Genomic DNA, 17,907 nt, shown 5'->3' on the forward strand with positions numbered 1-17,907 from the left:
CCATTGGTACCACTGTAATTACCATAATAACACATAAATACCATTGTAATTAAGCGTCTTTGAGTTGTGAAAAGCGCTATATAAATAAAAATGCATTATTATTATTATTGTGCCCTCCAAGCTGGTAATCAAGCTCAGAGACCTCGGGCTCAACAGCGCCCTCTGTGACTGGATCCTGAACTTCCTGACGGGCAGACCCCAGGCAGTGCGGGTGGGAAACATCACATCCTCCACCCTGATCCTCAACACCGGAGCCCCTCAAGGCTGCGTGCTCAGCCCTCTCCTCTACTCCCTGTTCACTGACGACTGCGTGGCCACACACAGCTCCAACACCATCGTGAAGTTTGCTGACGACACGACCGTCATTGGCCAGATCACAGACGGCGACGAGACGGCGTACAGAGAGGTCGAAAACCTGACATCTTGGTGCCAGGATAACAACCTCCATCTCAACATCAGCAAAGCAAAGGAGCTGATTGTGGATTACAGGAAGCAGCAGAGAGAGGGACACGCCCCCATCACCATCAATGGGACTACGGTGGAGAGAGTCAGCAGCTTCAGGTTCCTCGGTGTCCACATCACTGAGGACCTGACATGGACTCTTCACACCACCACCATCACCAAAAAAGCTTGACAGCGGCTCTTCTTCCTCCGCAGGCTGAGGAGGTTCAACATGGATTCCAGGATACTCTGCAACTTCTACAGGTGCACCATAGAGAGCATCCTGACCTTCTACAGGTGCACCATAGAGAGGATCCTGACTGGCTGCATCACGGCCTGGTACGGCAGCTGCACCGCCCTTAATCGTAAGGCTTTACAGAGGGTGGTGAAAACTGCACAGAACATCACCAGGACCTTTACTCCCAGCGACTCAGGAAGAAACCCCTTAGGATTATAAAAGACCCCCATCAACCCAGCCACAAACGGTTCTGCCTGCTGCCGTCTGGCAGGCGCTACCGCAGCATCCGGACTAAAACCACCAGACTCAGGGACAGTTTCATCCCACAGGCAATAAGACTGTTAAACACCTGAACTGTTGAAAGAACATCCACAATATTCATCTGCTTCTACTTCAAAATTATTTATCTATTTACCTAATAAATCATATTTCAATGACTTGCATATAGACTCTTATTGCACTATTTCACTTTTTTAAACTATTTTCTTCTTGTATTTACTATTTACTTGCACTATATTTTTCTGTTTATCTGTGTTTTGTGTTGCACTGTTGGAGAAGCCTGTGACACAAGATTTTCATCGACATACCTACACTGCAGCTATGTTCATTTGACAAATAAAGAACCTTGAACCTTGACTGCTGTAAACTCATCTAGAGACTCTGCACCGTGCTCTGATGCTGTTGCTTTATGCTTTATGAACGTGGACAACAGAGAAACATATTCTTCATGACCAAAGTTGGAATTGAAATAAAAAAGGAAAGTGAAACTTATGCTCGTCACCCTCTCCCTCCGGTCCACATTAATACAAATGATCCCAATACGTATGATTGTATGAAAAGATCTTCAAATAAATACAAATGTATTTATTATAAACTTGCTAGTCCTTAACCTATCAATGTGTATATCACCATTAAACATGTTTTTCAAAGTTTAAGAAACCCCACACAGCTCAGTAAACACTATGAAATGTTGACTTTATTTGATCATTTCAGTAAAAACTAACGTTCATATTTCTCTTTTTGATTATAATACTGATGAACGTTCAAAACAAAGCACTTTGGCAAGTTAGCACATATGTTTTAAAATGCTTAATAAGCACCGTAACTTTCATGATATAATTTCTCGGTCATAATCGGTTGATTCCGTGAACGGCCGAATGTTGTGTCACTGTAAATGTTGCCACTGAGGTACTTCCGGGTCTTTTCACTCCATTAGGAAGGTTCCTAAGCTAAACTGACAATTCGACTGCAGCCCCAGGGTGTTTCTCAATGTCAAGGAAGCATCCTTCAGAGTCACTATTTCAAGGATGCTACGTCATCGAATCCCGCCGAAGGACATTTCCAATGTACAGGATCTTTGGAATTCTACCGAGGACTGAATCCTTCGTTGTGGGAAATTTGGAGGGTGCACATGTGTATCCTCGGAGGTCTTAAAAGCCCCACAATTCTTTGCGCACGGACCAATTTCCAAAATCTTTGGCGGAAAATGGCTGAATCCAGGCAGTACACATTTAAATCAAAGTATGTTTAAGGGCGTAGTTAATGTGCACATGACTTGTGTTTAAAGTTTATAGTCCGTTTGAGTTTTGCCCGTGTGAACGCAAATCGAACCTTCTGAAAATGAAACAATGGAACAAACTGTCGTCTGGTGCGCACCAGAGAAGCGGACTATTAGGTTTGCCCGTCCCCTTGTGTTATTACCCGTCCCCTTGTGTGTTATGAAGGTTTTTCTGCATGTAAACGGTCTGCAGAGTCACAAACCCTCAAAGTACACCCTGTAGCGAGTAAAACTCTAACACAGAAAATACCTGTCTATGCTGCCCCAGAACGCCTCGTTGGACATTTTTCTTTTTCTTCCTGGGTACAGTGACGTGACCATGCCCAGGTCCAAATGGACCAATCCGTGGAGCTCCTCACACACACACAAACACACACACACACACACACACACACACACACACACACACACACACACACACACACACACACTCACTCACTCAGCCGTATCTTTTCTCAGCCGCGATACTCCGCGGAGTTTCGCCGGCACACTCAACCTTATCTTTTCTCAGCCGCAGCTGCATAGATCTCCACTCACAGTTTGCCACACACTCACGTGTGTGTGCTCAGGCTGAGTTCATGCTGAGTTTCGCGTTGTCTCGCTATCTCACTGTCTCGCAGCAATCAGGACACGACACCAGTAATACAGCTCACACTGTCGGCTCCTCGAGTTTCAAAGGGCGGAGCAGCGAGCCCCACAACGTCCCGCCAACACGGCACCCAGACCCCACGCAGCATTCTCATCTGTTTGTCATTACTGGTGTCATTTTCTGGTTGCTAACAAACGCCATTGTAACACATAATCACACATCAGAGCACAGTGGGCTCATAGGGAGGAGGGGGGGCAGGAGCTCCAACAAGCCGTTCAACAGAGTGAATACACATATAGAGATGCTGTATGAGAAACCAATGTGATTTTGGAACATTGAACAATGTAAATCTATTCTAGTATACCTCAACAATGGAATTATGATCAGTAGAAATGGCCATGACATGGGACCTTTAAGATAAGATAAGATATACTTTATTGATCCCAAGTAATACACAGCAGCATGTAAAACATGCAATTTAGTGTTACTTTGTAATTCTACTCCACTACAATTCAGAGGTTAACCTGGTATTTGTACTCCACTACATTTATTTTAGTTACTTTGCAGATTCTGATTAATGGTGTGAAATATAAACAACCCTTAAATCAGACTTTAGTTACACCTGAGCGGCAAACTCTGGGGCAGAGTCGGGACGCCAATAAGGAAGTGCCACAAACTGCAGTTCATCTATTGGCCGATAGGCGATGACTGCAGAAAGGAGGAATTTCCATAGACCCCCATGTTAAAATGCCCAACTTTACAGCAGAAATAAACATGTTTCTACCCCTGGATGCAATAAAAATTATTCGGGATATAGTTAGATTCCACCTTAATGATTATTAATTGTTGAGTGAATTGTTTTATTACGCAACCCTTTTATTTATATTAAGTCTTAAAGTTTTTGCATAAATTAGGGCGTGGTCACTTTGATGGACAGGTACGTGCCTTGCTGTCAGCTAACAGCAACTTGTCCACTCTGCTAGGCTACAACGTTAGCTAGTTGTAGTTACTGTACTTGACACTTTAGCCGTGTTAGTGGTGATTGTGCCTTTTAGGGAATGTTGTTACAAATACCAGACAATTAAAATGTCGTGCTGTGAGGTTGAATGTACTAACAGAACTTCCATGAAGTCTTTTCGTTGAGTAAAATGATAATATTATACATGTTAGCAGGTGTTTGTGTGCTTGTTAGCTTAGCTTGTTATATAGCTTATTAGCCAGCTAAGGACGTAACCCTATTTTTCCCGGGGGAGCATGCCAACTGTTGAGAGTTTTCATAGTATGTTTAATACTTAAAACGAAAGTTAGTTATAATCAAATATAATCAATTATATTCTTGTATAACCCACAATGAAAATGCTTCATATTTTAGGTTTTTCTATAGTTACAGTATAAACAAAACCAAGTGGTTTGTTAAGTTGAGTGTAAGGCCTTTAAGAGTTATGGGTGTCTCTGATAAGAGAGTAGGCCGTTTTCTCCCTCTCCTCTGACAGCAGTTCACAGGGAGGGGGGCTCCTGGCTTAAGGAGAAACACATTAGAGGCCTCAAAAAGGTGGTTGTCATAAACGAGAATAATATTTTTCAAATCCTACAGGGGTCATGTCCTTTTTACACAAACATGGGAAGGTGTGTCTTATGCCATAAGCTATGGAACATGTCGGGTCATGTCCAGCCCTGTACATTAGAGGCCATGCCCAGTTTTCCACAAATTGGGTGTGGAGGAGGTGTTTGTTTTTTGGGGTTTCAATCCGGTTTTTTGAGCATAAAGAGACTGGTTTTTTGAGAGAGCGCGAGAGAGAGGGGGCTTTGTCCTTCAGAGCTGGGTTAATAGCTCTCGGTAAAGTTCTCTCAAACTTGGTAAATATCTCTGAAATTTGTTGGTTGAAATGCTGAGTGAATTTGGTTGAAATGCTGAGTTAATTTCTTTGAATGCTGAGTGAATTTCTTGGTTGGAATGCTGAGTGGAATGATTTGATGGGAGATGTGGTTGTGAGATGTGGTTGTGATTAGGAACCGCCACCGTGAGGATCTTCCTCCGAAATACCTGCGGGAGATAGATGTGTGTTTTTGAATGTTAGTACCCGCCGTCTGTGTCGGAAAAAAGGTATGAAACTGATGTGAATTGATTTGGTGAATGAAAAGTTGAATGCGCTTTTTATTGTCACCGGTCTTTTTATGAGGAAATACCTCTAAATTCTATCGGGAGATTTTAAAATGTCACAACTGAATTGGGCAGTTGAAATTAAACATTTTGGTAATAAATGTAAGACTGTGAATTAAAGTTTCATATTTGAACATGATCACAGCACCATTTTTTTAGTAAGATTATAATGTTGTAAAGAGAGAAGGTAAAAACCCTGTATTAGTTTGGAACTATTTTTCTTCAAATAAACTGATCCCACCTTTTTGGACTGGGATAACTTAAAAGACACCTGTGCTCTCCTCTCCTACTTAAAAGGTAAGATTGCACCCTGCCACATACACTTAGGTAGGAGCACACTCCATTTACTGATATCAAAATCCTTCGGGATCCCTTAAACAGATTAAAAAAGAGTTGTCTGAATTGAAACAGCAGTTAATTGAACCTGGTTATTCGGGAAGTTAATAGAGGTGAGATCTTGCTGACGTTGGTGGATCTGAGCAAAGCAGTAAACTTACATAGACTCAATAACTTCGGTCAGGTCAATTAGTAGGTCAGAGTAATTTACCGGAATAAATTATCAGGACCTCTCCGACTCTAAACACAACGGACCCCCCTAGAGCAGGGGTTCCCAACCTTTTTCCAAGAGAGCCCCCCCAAATGACTCCTGTTGGAAGTTGTACCCCCCCCCCCCCCACACACACACAAGGGGGGGGGGCAAATACTTGTATATTGTCTCTATCAAGTCTATTTGTCTTGCATCAGACAAGGCAACAGCGGTAATTAAAGTTTATCAGCCTCAAAATGCTACAACTACTGTCACAAACTGGATGAATGTGACGTATTTTGTTAAAGGAGGATGAAAGCGTAATTAAGGAGCACAATTGGAGTGACTTTGATGGTTGATTAATTCATTTGGATTCCCGCTGAATGAAGAAATTAAAGGACGCCGCAAGTGGAAACAATTTGCAAAGGGATTAAACTGTTTAAAACACATGTTCAAAGTAAGCCGGATTTTGCCGATGTGTTTATGTGGATTCAAAAGTCGTAAATAATCTACAAAATGGAGGAGACCGATCTGATCGGAGCAACCGTGTCGAATAATCCAACTGAAACCGGCATGGACAATGACTATATTTAAAAAAGCGCAGAATAAACATTTCTATTAAAGAAAGAATTATACATTTCTGTCTTTTTATACCTTTATTAGCTGCTAACTTGAATTTGTATTAAAAATTAATTAATCAATTATTTTGTATACGTTTATTGTAATGTATACAATCATGTATTGTGTAACAATTATATGTAAAAAAAGTCTAAATATGATATTAGGCCTCAAATCATCTGAGGCCTGGCGCACCCCCAGATTGGGAACCACTGCCCTAGAGCAGGGGTTCCCAACCCCCGGTCCGCGGACCGGTACCGGGTTACTGCCGGGCCGCGAAATAGCTGTGAGTTTATCGTAATATTTGCAGAATTATAAATATATAAAAATATTTTATCATAATGTTTTTTTCAAAAAGTGTTTCATTTTCGCACCTATACCAGTCATATTATTTAATGCAGTAGCCTAGTTAATCTTTCACCAGAAAACCGTTGAAAATGGCTTTTATGACGGTGTGTTTGTGTGTGTCCGACACCGGCATTTGTTTTCAAATGACCATGAACAGTAATTTACACACATCTGGCTAACTCCATAGGTAGCCTATATGCGGGTGTTCCCAAAATAAATTAGTTTAATCTTAATCTCGATGTAGGCTAGTGCTAAATGCTGTCGAACGTGCACCGGAACGAACGTCACTATCATAATATCTTCTGAAAACAAATGCCAGTGTCACACAGACACACAGACACAGACACACACACACACACCCTGGCGACCGGACATCTCCTTCATAATGAGCCTTCTCCTCATTTTCCCAGCATTCACTGGATTATCCGTAAATCATACAAACAACCAAAACTTTGATTTATCTGTTTTCCCGTTTTGGTTTAAAAACTGAATAACGTCGGTTTTTTGGTTTTCCGTTATTCCGAAAAACCAAAAAACTACACCGGTTCTTTTTTAAACGTTGTTAATATGTTTTGGATGCATATTGTTCTAGTATTTGTTCAGGCTGTTACATACAATTAGCCTCGGTTGCTACCTGCTGGTGGTGAGTAAATATTCAAATCAGTTAAAATTGACAACTGGTCCGCGATTTTTTTTTTTAATGTATCTGCCGGTCCTTGGCACAATAAAGGTTGGGAACCCCTGCCCTAGAGGATATTAGGTCCACTCCCCACTTATAAAACTAGCACTTTACCCCTGCTTACACCTATATGCCATGAGCTGATTATCGAGCCTTGATTGTAGCTGTCGCAGGTACACTGTGTATTTGCGTGGGGATTGTTGCAGTAGAAAATTCCACTGTAGCGACCGGTACATTAATGGGAAACCCTACATGTTTGAGCACCCTCTATGAAACGTCATGATAGGCTACCCCACAGCACCCCCAAAAGAAATCTCTGGCGCCGCCACTGAGCCTGCAACCCCGTTTTGAAGAAATGTGCAGTGCAAATCAGGCTCATTGCAGAAACACTTTTTCGCCAAATATCAGCATTTTCTTTCTTTTCATTTTTTTGCACAGATTGCAAAGTGGCAAAGTATTATAACTTATTGTTCTAGCAAAGGGATTACACAATTGTATTATGTATTTATTTTTTTGACCACACAGAATTATGGAGCATTGTTTTATTATCACTGTTCTAGCAAAGTGCTTCAACATAGTTAACATTGCAGGAAAGCAATATATTAGACGTTAAGTAGCCTACTTTGTCAGGCTTAATATTTATCTGTAGATAGCCCCAAAGCTTTTTTCTTATTTAAAAGACGACCTTAACCTAAAGTATTCTTTAACCTGTTAAGCACCGAGCCTGTTTTTCAGGTCTCAGGCTTGAAAATGACATTTCCAGAACAAATGACCATAACTACACTTCTAAAAGGGTTAAATTAATAATCTTTTTTCTCAAAGTAATGATAAACCTGTGAGTTGGATATAGAAAAGTCAGAATCAATATAGATGTTTTGTATTTTAAAGAAAATTCAGATTGAACATAAAAAACTGTAAATTATAGTGTCCGTCCAACAATTATTTTTTACTTATAGTGAAAACTACCCTTGGATGATGGTAAGGTAGACTAAAAGCTTTAGGAATCCAAAGTACAACATATAAGAAGTACCCTGTATCGAGATTGATGCAAAAACAAGTGACATTTGACCTTTTTAAAGAGATTTAGCAAAAATAACTCCACCTAGGCGATTTGGGTGGAAATTAGCGGTTTTACCGTTTCTCTGGAACCCATTGGTCGATTTTGGTGATTGACATCTCTTTCTGACCGTTAGAGCCAATAGAATCGAAGGGGAGCTTTCACATAGACACCAACGTTAACACAAAAAGGTGGGGGCTTTGCGCATGTCGTTTTGCATGAGAGTGAAGCCATGCGCGTAGGAAGCATTCTGAATGTGGGGGGGACATTTATAACGGGGCGGTGCTCCTCCCCCACGAAAAAAAAATGGATTTCCTGTATTCTGGTGCATTTTAACAGGTGGTTTGATACTTTTATGTGGCTATACTAGCATGAGGAAAATGATGGGTACATTTTGTAATTTAATCCAGTAGTAAAGAAAGGAAACATATTTGATTATTAATTCTGAGCCGTCTTTAATAAAAAAAAACACTCGTTATTTATTTAAACTCAAGCATCTCTTGCATACAGTTGCAATTTCTGTTAAATGCATTTATTTAATGTTATCAAATGATCAATCAGATTAGACCAGAGGTTCCCAAATTATTTCAGCCCGAGACCCAAAAGAGACATTTGGTGTTTCCCCAGGACCCAAACTTACAAAAATACATCACAAATTGCCATAACATCAACATTTATAAACTACCGATAAAGAACACAACAAAACATGAATTTTAAATGTATATGAAATGTATTTCATTGTAAAAAGAACATTACAAAACTCTGCCAGTTGGCAACCTCATAAAAACAGGTACGCGACCCATTTTGACCCTAACTTTTGGAAAGACTGCTCTGACTAAATGAAGGCCCCAAAAATATGCCTTCTTGTATCATTTGCAGAGATAAAGAGCTGGCAAATCTCTTCTATGTCAACTTGATCAAGTTTGTCTTGGTGGATGTGGCAGACACCCACATTGTTCAAACGACTTTGACTCATGGAGGAGCGGAGCCATGTCTTAAGCCTTCTTAAGGCACTAAAACGTTGTTCTGCTTCGGCTGAGGAGCATGGCACTACAAGAAGAAGTCTAACCAAAGACACGAACTTCTGACAGCATAGCATTGAGAGTGTTTACTGCGTCAGTGATGGTGCTGGATGGATATTGAAGCTTACACATTGCCAGCTGCACCTCCAGTGAATTGCGATTCAGTTCTGGGTAAAGACTGACAACCTCTTCAACCTTTCCAGAGACTAGCACCCTTTCCAACTTGTTAAGAGTATCAAAGCTGCTCTGGTCAAAGCGCTTGGTCAACTGTACATCAACAGCATCTAGCACTTTGAAGAATTGTATTCTATAGTGCTCTTCAGTTGATGCTGGTGTGAAAGCTGCTGCATTTCCTGTGTAGTGCTTAGGAGGTCTCTGGATGTGAGGCATCTGGATGGTCTCAATGCCCATTTCACTGATCATGTCACAGGCCCTTGCATAAATCTGATGGAAGCTTTCATCAGACATCTTCACTCTAAGTGTTTTTTTCACGCAATCAACTGCAGCCAGCATTCCTGTGACGCTTCCAGTTTTGCTCTGAAGTGAGCGGTTTGAAGCACTCTAGTTCTTTAAGGGCTTCAGAGGCAAGAAGAAGGCAGAGCAAAGTGTGCCCCTTCTGAAAGCGTTCCAGGAGTCCTCTTGCGGTTGTGCACGTGTCAGAGGAGCCAGATGCAGCCATTTCCTCCAGACTGAGCAATACCTTTTCATACTGTCCTACAACTGCCTGAATGGCCACTAGCCTCACAAGCCATCGTGTAGGGCAGAGGGGCTTTAGAGTTATGAAACTCCCTGCTTCAGATTGGGCAATCTCTTTAAATATAGTCTTATATTTTCCAGACTGGTGGTAGAGAGTGCCAAGTTTGTGGACCAAATTCAGTGCATCAGACACAACAGAGGATGAGCTACAGGCTGTCTGAGTCACAAGGTTGACACAGTGAGGACCACAATGGACATACAAAGCAAGAGGTTGCTTCTCTCTGAGAAGTGCTTGAACTCCTTTGCTTTTGCCGGACATGTTTGCAGCTCCATCGTAGGTCTTCCCTCGAAGACAGGACAAGGGCAAGTTGAACCGCAGGAGAACATCAGTTGCCACCTTAGCCAAATTCTTCCCTGTCGTTGAAGACTCCTCATATAGACCTACAAAGTCTTCATGAGGGATAAGGTCATGATCCACATAACGGATATACACTGAACAAAAATATAAACGCAACACTTTTGTTTTTGATTCCATTTTTCATGAGATGAACTCAAAGATCTAAAACATTTTCTACACAAAATAACCATTTCTCTCAAATATTGTTCACAAATCTGAAAAAATCTGTGATAGTGAGCACTTCTCCTTTGCCGAGATAATCCATCCCACCTCACAGGTGTGGCATATCAAGATGCTGATTAGACAGCATGATTATTGCACAGGTGTGCCTTAGGCTGGCCACAATAAAAGGCCACTCTGAAACGTGCATTTTTGCTTTATTGGGGGGGTCTGGGGGGGTCCGAAAACCAGTCAGTATCTGGTGTGAGGGGTAGGATTAGGGGTAGGGTTAGGGTAATGTTGTGAATCGATTGGCCTGTGTTCGTCGTCCATAACATACGCCTGCCCATACCATAACCCCACCACCACCATGGGCCACTCAATTCACAACATTACCCTAACCCTAACCCTAATCCTACCCCTCACACCAGATACTGACTGGTTTTCGGACCCCCCCAGACCCCCACACTTTTGTGTATATAGAAAATGTTTTAGATCTTTGAGTTCATCTCATGAAAAATGGGAGCAAAAACAAAAGTGTTGCGTTTATATTTTTGTTCAGTGTACATATGGCCTCTTGTTCAACTCCCGAAACATCCTGAGTTCCATCAATAATAATGGAGTACTGAAGTGCGGGCAACCCCTGTACTGTATTTGTAATCGTCCTAACAATGGAGTTGGCCATGATATTCAAAACCTCATTTTGAATTACAGCACTTGTGTAATTGTTTGAGGGCTTACTCAGCCATCTCTTCAGCACATCATCATCCCCTGATCTGAGTCGTAGAAGCTGCCATAGGTTGCCTTCATCACTGTCATGGCCACGCAGAGCTAGACCCTGACGAGCAAGAAAGCGAATTGACTGAACTACTTTGAGCAGACCTGATCTCGCCTCTCTTTGCTGCTGTTCCTTGGCTGTGGACAGCTGAGTTTCAACACTTTATTGTTAGTATGTGTGTGTTGTGATTGCAACTTTGTGTGCTTGACTCAGTTGGTGGGTTGAACATTTCTCAATTGCTTTTCTCCAGTTTCGAAAACCAGTGGACACAAAGGCTTGATCCATATTTTTTGCAAGTGTGCTACTCTGTCTTTTGAAGGCTTCCATGCAATAATAGCAGAATACGCCATTCTCCCTAGGAGAATAATGAAGCCACGGAAAGTCCCTGAACCACTTCTCCTGAAATCTTAGCGTCTTATTTGGAAGTTGCTGGGGTGGAATGACTCTTGGGTCAGGATGATTTGGCTTGCTATATATCTCAGCCTAGCTCTCACTCTTGTCCCTCTCAAACTGGCTCTCTCTCCTGGCTCTTACTCTCGTCCTTCTCAAACTGGCTCTCACTCTCCTCCCTGTCTAAATCTTGCCTTCTCTTCCTACAAACAAAAGTGAAAAATTGAATAGGCCATACATTTTTTATACTGCCAAAAACGTAAGATTTTCGTCATTTCTAAAACCAAATATTTGCATTGTGTAACATATGTTGACGCCGGGCTGTGTTTCAAAGCACTTGACAACACTCTCTGCCATTGTGTGTAAATATATTACAATGATTTGAGGGTGCATTGTGGATTTACAGTTTGAAAGTGAGCATAGCCTAGGATGTATGAAGTCAGATCAGTCTCAATATTAATAAATGCACACAAGGATTCACAAATGTATTTCGGGATTTATATATAAATGACTCTCTCCACAAAAATATTTTTCAATGCACACAAAAATATTTATTGTTGTATATAAATGTAAAAAAATCCACAGATAAAAAAGTTTCACAAATATAGGCATATTTCTGACATATAAATATTTCTTGTTTTAAGTAATGTAAAAGAAAACCACAATTAGTTATAATTTCCATAGTTTCCTGTTAAAAAATATGCATTTGTCTCAAAAAAACAAAACACAAATGCAGAGGTTCACAAGAAAAGCAGTTTAAATGCCCATTTTTTGTACATTTATATACAACAATAAATATTTGTGAGTGCATTGAGAGATATTGTTGTGGAGAGTCGTTTATATATAAATCGCAAAATACATTTGTGAATCCTTCTGTGAGCATTTATTAATATTGAGACTGATCTGACTCCATACAGATGTTAAGTTCACCTAGGAATGGTATCATTGACTTAAATGTTGCTCTTCTGTCTATATTGGTCATATGATGCCCCTTGACTGAAATGTGTCCTGTTCAATATCCCCACTGATTTCCTTAACATTCTGGGATGAGAGTCCACATCACAATTTACTCTAAACTGTAATTTCCCTTTCATCACTCATCTAAGCAACGGACCTCTCTCCACTGTCCCTGTGTTCTGCCTCTGACTCACTCTCAAGTGCCTAGATGTCAAGAGAGGTGGTGAAGTGATCATTATTTATTGAGCAGTATACTCTTTCACATTGAATCATAACAAGTCATACTGAATGTAAATACAACTGACTCTAAAGTAAGTCCCCGTCTGTGACATTGGACATTTTGAAAACTCAAAGTCCCAAGCAGTAGGTAGAATATTAGCTAGTCTATGTAATGTGCACATAAAATAAATAGTTAACTGAATACTGGGATGGAAATTGCCTATAAGCACTCAGTAAAACATAAACACACACAAAAAGCTTCTGAGTGATAAGAAGTATCATTAAAACATAATGCACATTACCATTTTGAGAGAGAGTACCGAAGTTAAAGAACTCAGAAAATAATCTCTTATCGAACTGAGGCAGTAAAACACACTGACTGCGTCTCTACAGTAGGCCTACATGGACATCATGGTGTTTACATGAGCACAGAGAGAACGAGTTATTCATGTTCCCTGTTTACATGATAAATACTAGTAACCTGGCATTTCGATGCCTTTTCTCATCTGAACTATTCAGTATTTGTATCTCTCTATCTCTATCATGACATAAAGACGAAACTCCTCTCCAGAAGTGAGACGCTTTTGCCGCCATCACTGTTAACTGATTAACTGCTACCAGCTCATTACTTACTTTACTCTTCTTCGAAAAAAATGTTCTTATATCCATGTTGTCTGGGGGAGAAACCATATCAAACCAAGAGATCGTCAGCTTTGATTTTCGCTGTATTAACAATGTCCTGAACACTTGGTGTGTGTGCCTTACCTCCGCTACCGGCATCGCTTCATACAACAGATCTGAGCTGTCCAACTATGGCAACACTCCTTGAACATGCGCGCGCTATGGGAGAATCTGCCTTGGTACAAAGTAGCAGTGAAAACATGGTACGGAGTTTCATTGATTTGGGCATTCTCTCAATAAGCAAGTGGAATGGATTTGATAGTGAAGCACTGACACAGCGCTCTTCAGAGTGCGGCGAGTGGATAGACAGATTCACGGACTTTCCACATGGTAAAAGTGGGGGGGTCTTTAACTAATCATTTGAAAAAGTGGGGGGGACTTGTCCCACCCTGATATAATGGCTGCGACGCCCGTGAGTGAAGCTATCTCTCGCTCTGACATCTGGAAATGGAAAAGCAGGGTTTATTGCTTATCAGAAATAATTTCAAAGGGACACAGACACATTGGATTAACCTATGGATTAACTTCAGCAGCGTTTTTATCGTTTTAATGCCATTGAAGACCACTTTAGTTGATTCTGTGCAGACCCGGCGCCAGAACAAATCTAAAGGAAGGGCATATGATTTTCATGGGAGGGCACACAAAACAGTCACGTGCTGCGGGCCTGTGGCACAATATATATCAAACAGCAAGGCCAATAGCATCGTGTAAAGACGCAAACTTATCGTAAATACATACACAAATAAAGGGCAACAGAGAAACCACTTTTGAAACATTGTGTGCGTGGCAGCACAAACACTGGTAAATCACGAGCAAGGCACACTGGTTAAGGATGGCAGCTTCCTCATCGCTGCACTCGGAGAGAAATAGAGACGGAGACGATGAGCTGTTTAGCCCGCCTTGGGCATGGTTTATTTTCCTATGCACTGCACTCGGACATGCTGTGGAGTGAATCGTGGTCACCTCTGAGAGGGAGTTGGTTGACAGCTAAAAAAGCTATAATATCAACAACAGCTGACACGTAATAAAGGCTCAGTGCAGCTGATCTGCACCAAAGTACTTATTTCCTTATTTGTTTCCTTGCGTATCTGTCTCTCTCCACAAACTCTCACATGAAATGTGTTCTTTTGATGCGGCATGTCTTAGCAGTCCTTTATCAGTCTGTAATGCGTGTTTCCAGTCGCAAAAACATTTGACAGTATAGCCACATCAGATGAAGACGTATTTACTTTAAACTGTCTATGGGGAAACAAAAGGCTGCGTCTGCTTAACGAATATTCAAGCCGTGGTCTGTTGTTGTACCATGCAGCGGCAAAAGTGCGCTTCTTTCCTGAAAACAATCTCCCTGATAACGATCCAGTTTCACCTGGTTGGGTTTATTAACCCCAAGATCATCTGGGGCTGTTGATCTTTGAGCGGTTGCTGGCCCAATAGTAGCCTACCTGTTGATGTGCTGCAAGGTAGCGTCTGTAGTGGAGGCACCGGCATGGAGGAGGAGGATGCTGGCGGGTGTGGTGCAGGGTGTGGCAACGCAGGTGGTGATGGTAGGGGCACAAGGAGCTGTGCCTCGGAGGACAGCGTTGGTGGCGGCCGCCTTGATGAGTCAAGGCTTGGGCTCGCTAACTCAGCCCCGGGGTTTGCCGAGGTCAAGCTTGTGACATTAAGGTGTGCTGCTGCAACGGCAGGTGCAGGGTCGCCAGCAGCTGCAGCTCTTTCATCGCTATTTCGTTTTAATAAATCCTTAGACCTTTGGAGCCAATTTCTGATGTCCATTTTGTAATTCAAACAGAAATGGGAGTCTACAGAATGCACAATAAACAAATCCAGAATAGGCGGCAGAGTGTGACGTTGTGATTGGTCTAAATGTGGACGAATCACAAATCACAACAGACACATGCCTTTATTTGACGTAGCCTGCGATTTTTAGTTTTAGTAGCCTACTATCTGACATCACATACATCGTAGCATAAAAGTTCACAGTTTATTTATAATTTAAAAAATTAAAATATTTTTTAAATTTTTATAAATAATAAAATCGTGTTTATTGGGGGAGGGCAGGAATGTCAAATGGGAGGGCCTGGCCCTCCCTGGCCCTCCCACGGCGCCGGGCATGATTCTGTGTCTTCTCACGATGCCAGTCGATATGTTGGATGTGCAGAAAAGATAAATAATAAGGGTTTTATGAGTGAGTTTCTGTGCAGTAATCTGTAAGCATTTTTTGCTCGTTGCTAATTCAGAGGCTCAGCGTTAGCATTGTGGGTTTAAAAAAAAAAAAAAAGATCAGTTAGCTGAGTTTCTTCCCGTTACATGGATATAAAACATTAATAGTTTATTAAATATTAAGATGCCCTCAGACACTGTTTCCTCAGATGACGCGTTTTCCCCCCGGTATCGGGGGGCGGTGCTTAAGAGGTTAATGTTTAAATAAAGGTGAATTCGTTTTTCTGTTTTGCACATCCTCCTATTAATATCTTTGTACATCCGGCACTAAACTGTTTGATTGTAGAGATCACTGACAGTATCTTCTTGATTTTTTATATTCTATATTTCTATCATTGACCTTCTACTTTCCCCCTATACAAATATAACATATTCAACAAAAAAATTAAATAACGTGCTTTAACCACTAGGTGGTTGCTGATATATTTATGATCCACGTCACGTAATCAGTTTCGGTGGCAGTTCTTCCAGTTTGTCCAGAAGTCTTCTAATCAGGGCTCTATAAATAAAGAACTACGGCAGATGTGTAATATGAAATGCAGCCGAACCGTGTATTGCAATGCCGTTATGTGATGACTTCCAAAGAGAAAAGAAAGTACCCTCGGAATAAAGTATTATTTTCTTTCTTTTATAAATGTTTCGGATTTCATATCGCATAAACACCATATCCCAACGTGCATTGCGGCTAAAACATCCAATCACCGAGCTTCAACCATAGCTGAGGCCCGAGATTATAGAATAGAATAGAGCCCCATTTATTTTCCTCATGGACGGCAAAAAAAGTCCAACAATATAGAATTTTAAATAAAAACAATAATCGTGGCTTGATATTGAGTAAGAAAATGTTTTTATGAACCACACAGCTACCAGTCTTCCAAGACCCGACCGGACAAAAAGACGTGGTGCAGGCATGAAACATACTACCAATATAAATACATTGCTTTTAAAATCGTTCTGTGTGACACGAAAAAAGGGTGAAATGCCGTGAGACTGGCTTGAAATACGTCGGATAGTGAAAGTGCAGTCGGATTCTCAAAGCACCGCAGTCTCTTCTCCTAAATCCTTTTGAAATTCTCCTATCCACTATTCCTAAACCCTGTGACGTTTCACACAGAGGTCAAGGAATAGACAATAGGAATAGACGATAGGATCTGATTTTTTTGACTATTCGACTGCAACCCAGAGCAGGTAGAACCAAAGTGCAGGAGACCAAAGTAACTTTAAAGAAAAGTCCTTTATTATATTATATTACTGTTCCAGGTATAAACAGCTGGGCAAGGCAAGGCAAGCAATGCAAAAAAGAACATTAAACATTCAAAACCAGAACATGCAAGACTAATCACAAGGACAAGACACAGCTGGGGAGGGAAGAGAAACACAGGGGCACCAGGTGAACACAATCAGGTAATCAAACAGGAGGGAAACACAAAGACAGGAAGTAACAACAGCCATAACTCAGGGGGGTGAATACTTTTCAAAATAAAATAGGAAAACACCCAGATGGTGACACCCAAGGAATGCAAGAGGACATAGGGTGTTGCAGGAATGAGTCCTAAAACCAGTAAATAACTTCTACCATAAGCATTAGGCGCTTTCACACCAAGTACTTTTCCCGGGAATAGTTCCCAGAACTTAGTTCCCTGGAACTCTTTCATTCCTGAACTATCTAGTAGATTGCGTTCACGCCGGAATAAATCCCTGAGGGAGGATTACGCAAATGAAGCCGCTGACGTCACTTCTTCTTCTTCTGCTTTGGGTTTACTGGCAGGCCGCAAACAACTTCGGGTGGCAGTAAATCGCCACCCGAAGTCCCGGGTAAATCACCAGAAGCTCCGACACCTCCTCATCACTCCACCGCTCCCACGTTTTATTTTGTGTTGCCATAAGTCAGTCTCTCTCCGTTGGTGGGCTAATGCTAATAATGCTAATGCAAGCAAATAAAACGTCGGCTTCACAAAACTTTTCGGAGTTTTACGGGGCGTGGTTTGCAATTCGCCCTGCCAATCAGAAATTGGAACCTTTTCCTCCCCAGGAAAGTACCACCTCTCTAGCAGGGACTGAAAATGGGTGAAACGGTTCCCGAGAACTAAGTTCTAGTTCCAGATCTTTTTGGTGTGAACGCAAAATCCCAGGAACTATCGAAACTATTCCTGGGAAAAGTACTCCGGTGTGA

This window comes from Gymnodraco acuticeps, unplaced genomic scaffold, assembly GCF_902827175.1.
Source record: "Gymnodraco acuticeps unplaced genomic scaffold, fGymAcu1.1, whole genome shotgun sequence".
NCBI classification, from domain to species: domain Eukaryota; kingdom Metazoa; phylum Chordata; class Actinopteri; order Perciformes; family Bathydraconidae; genus Gymnodraco; species Gymnodraco acuticeps.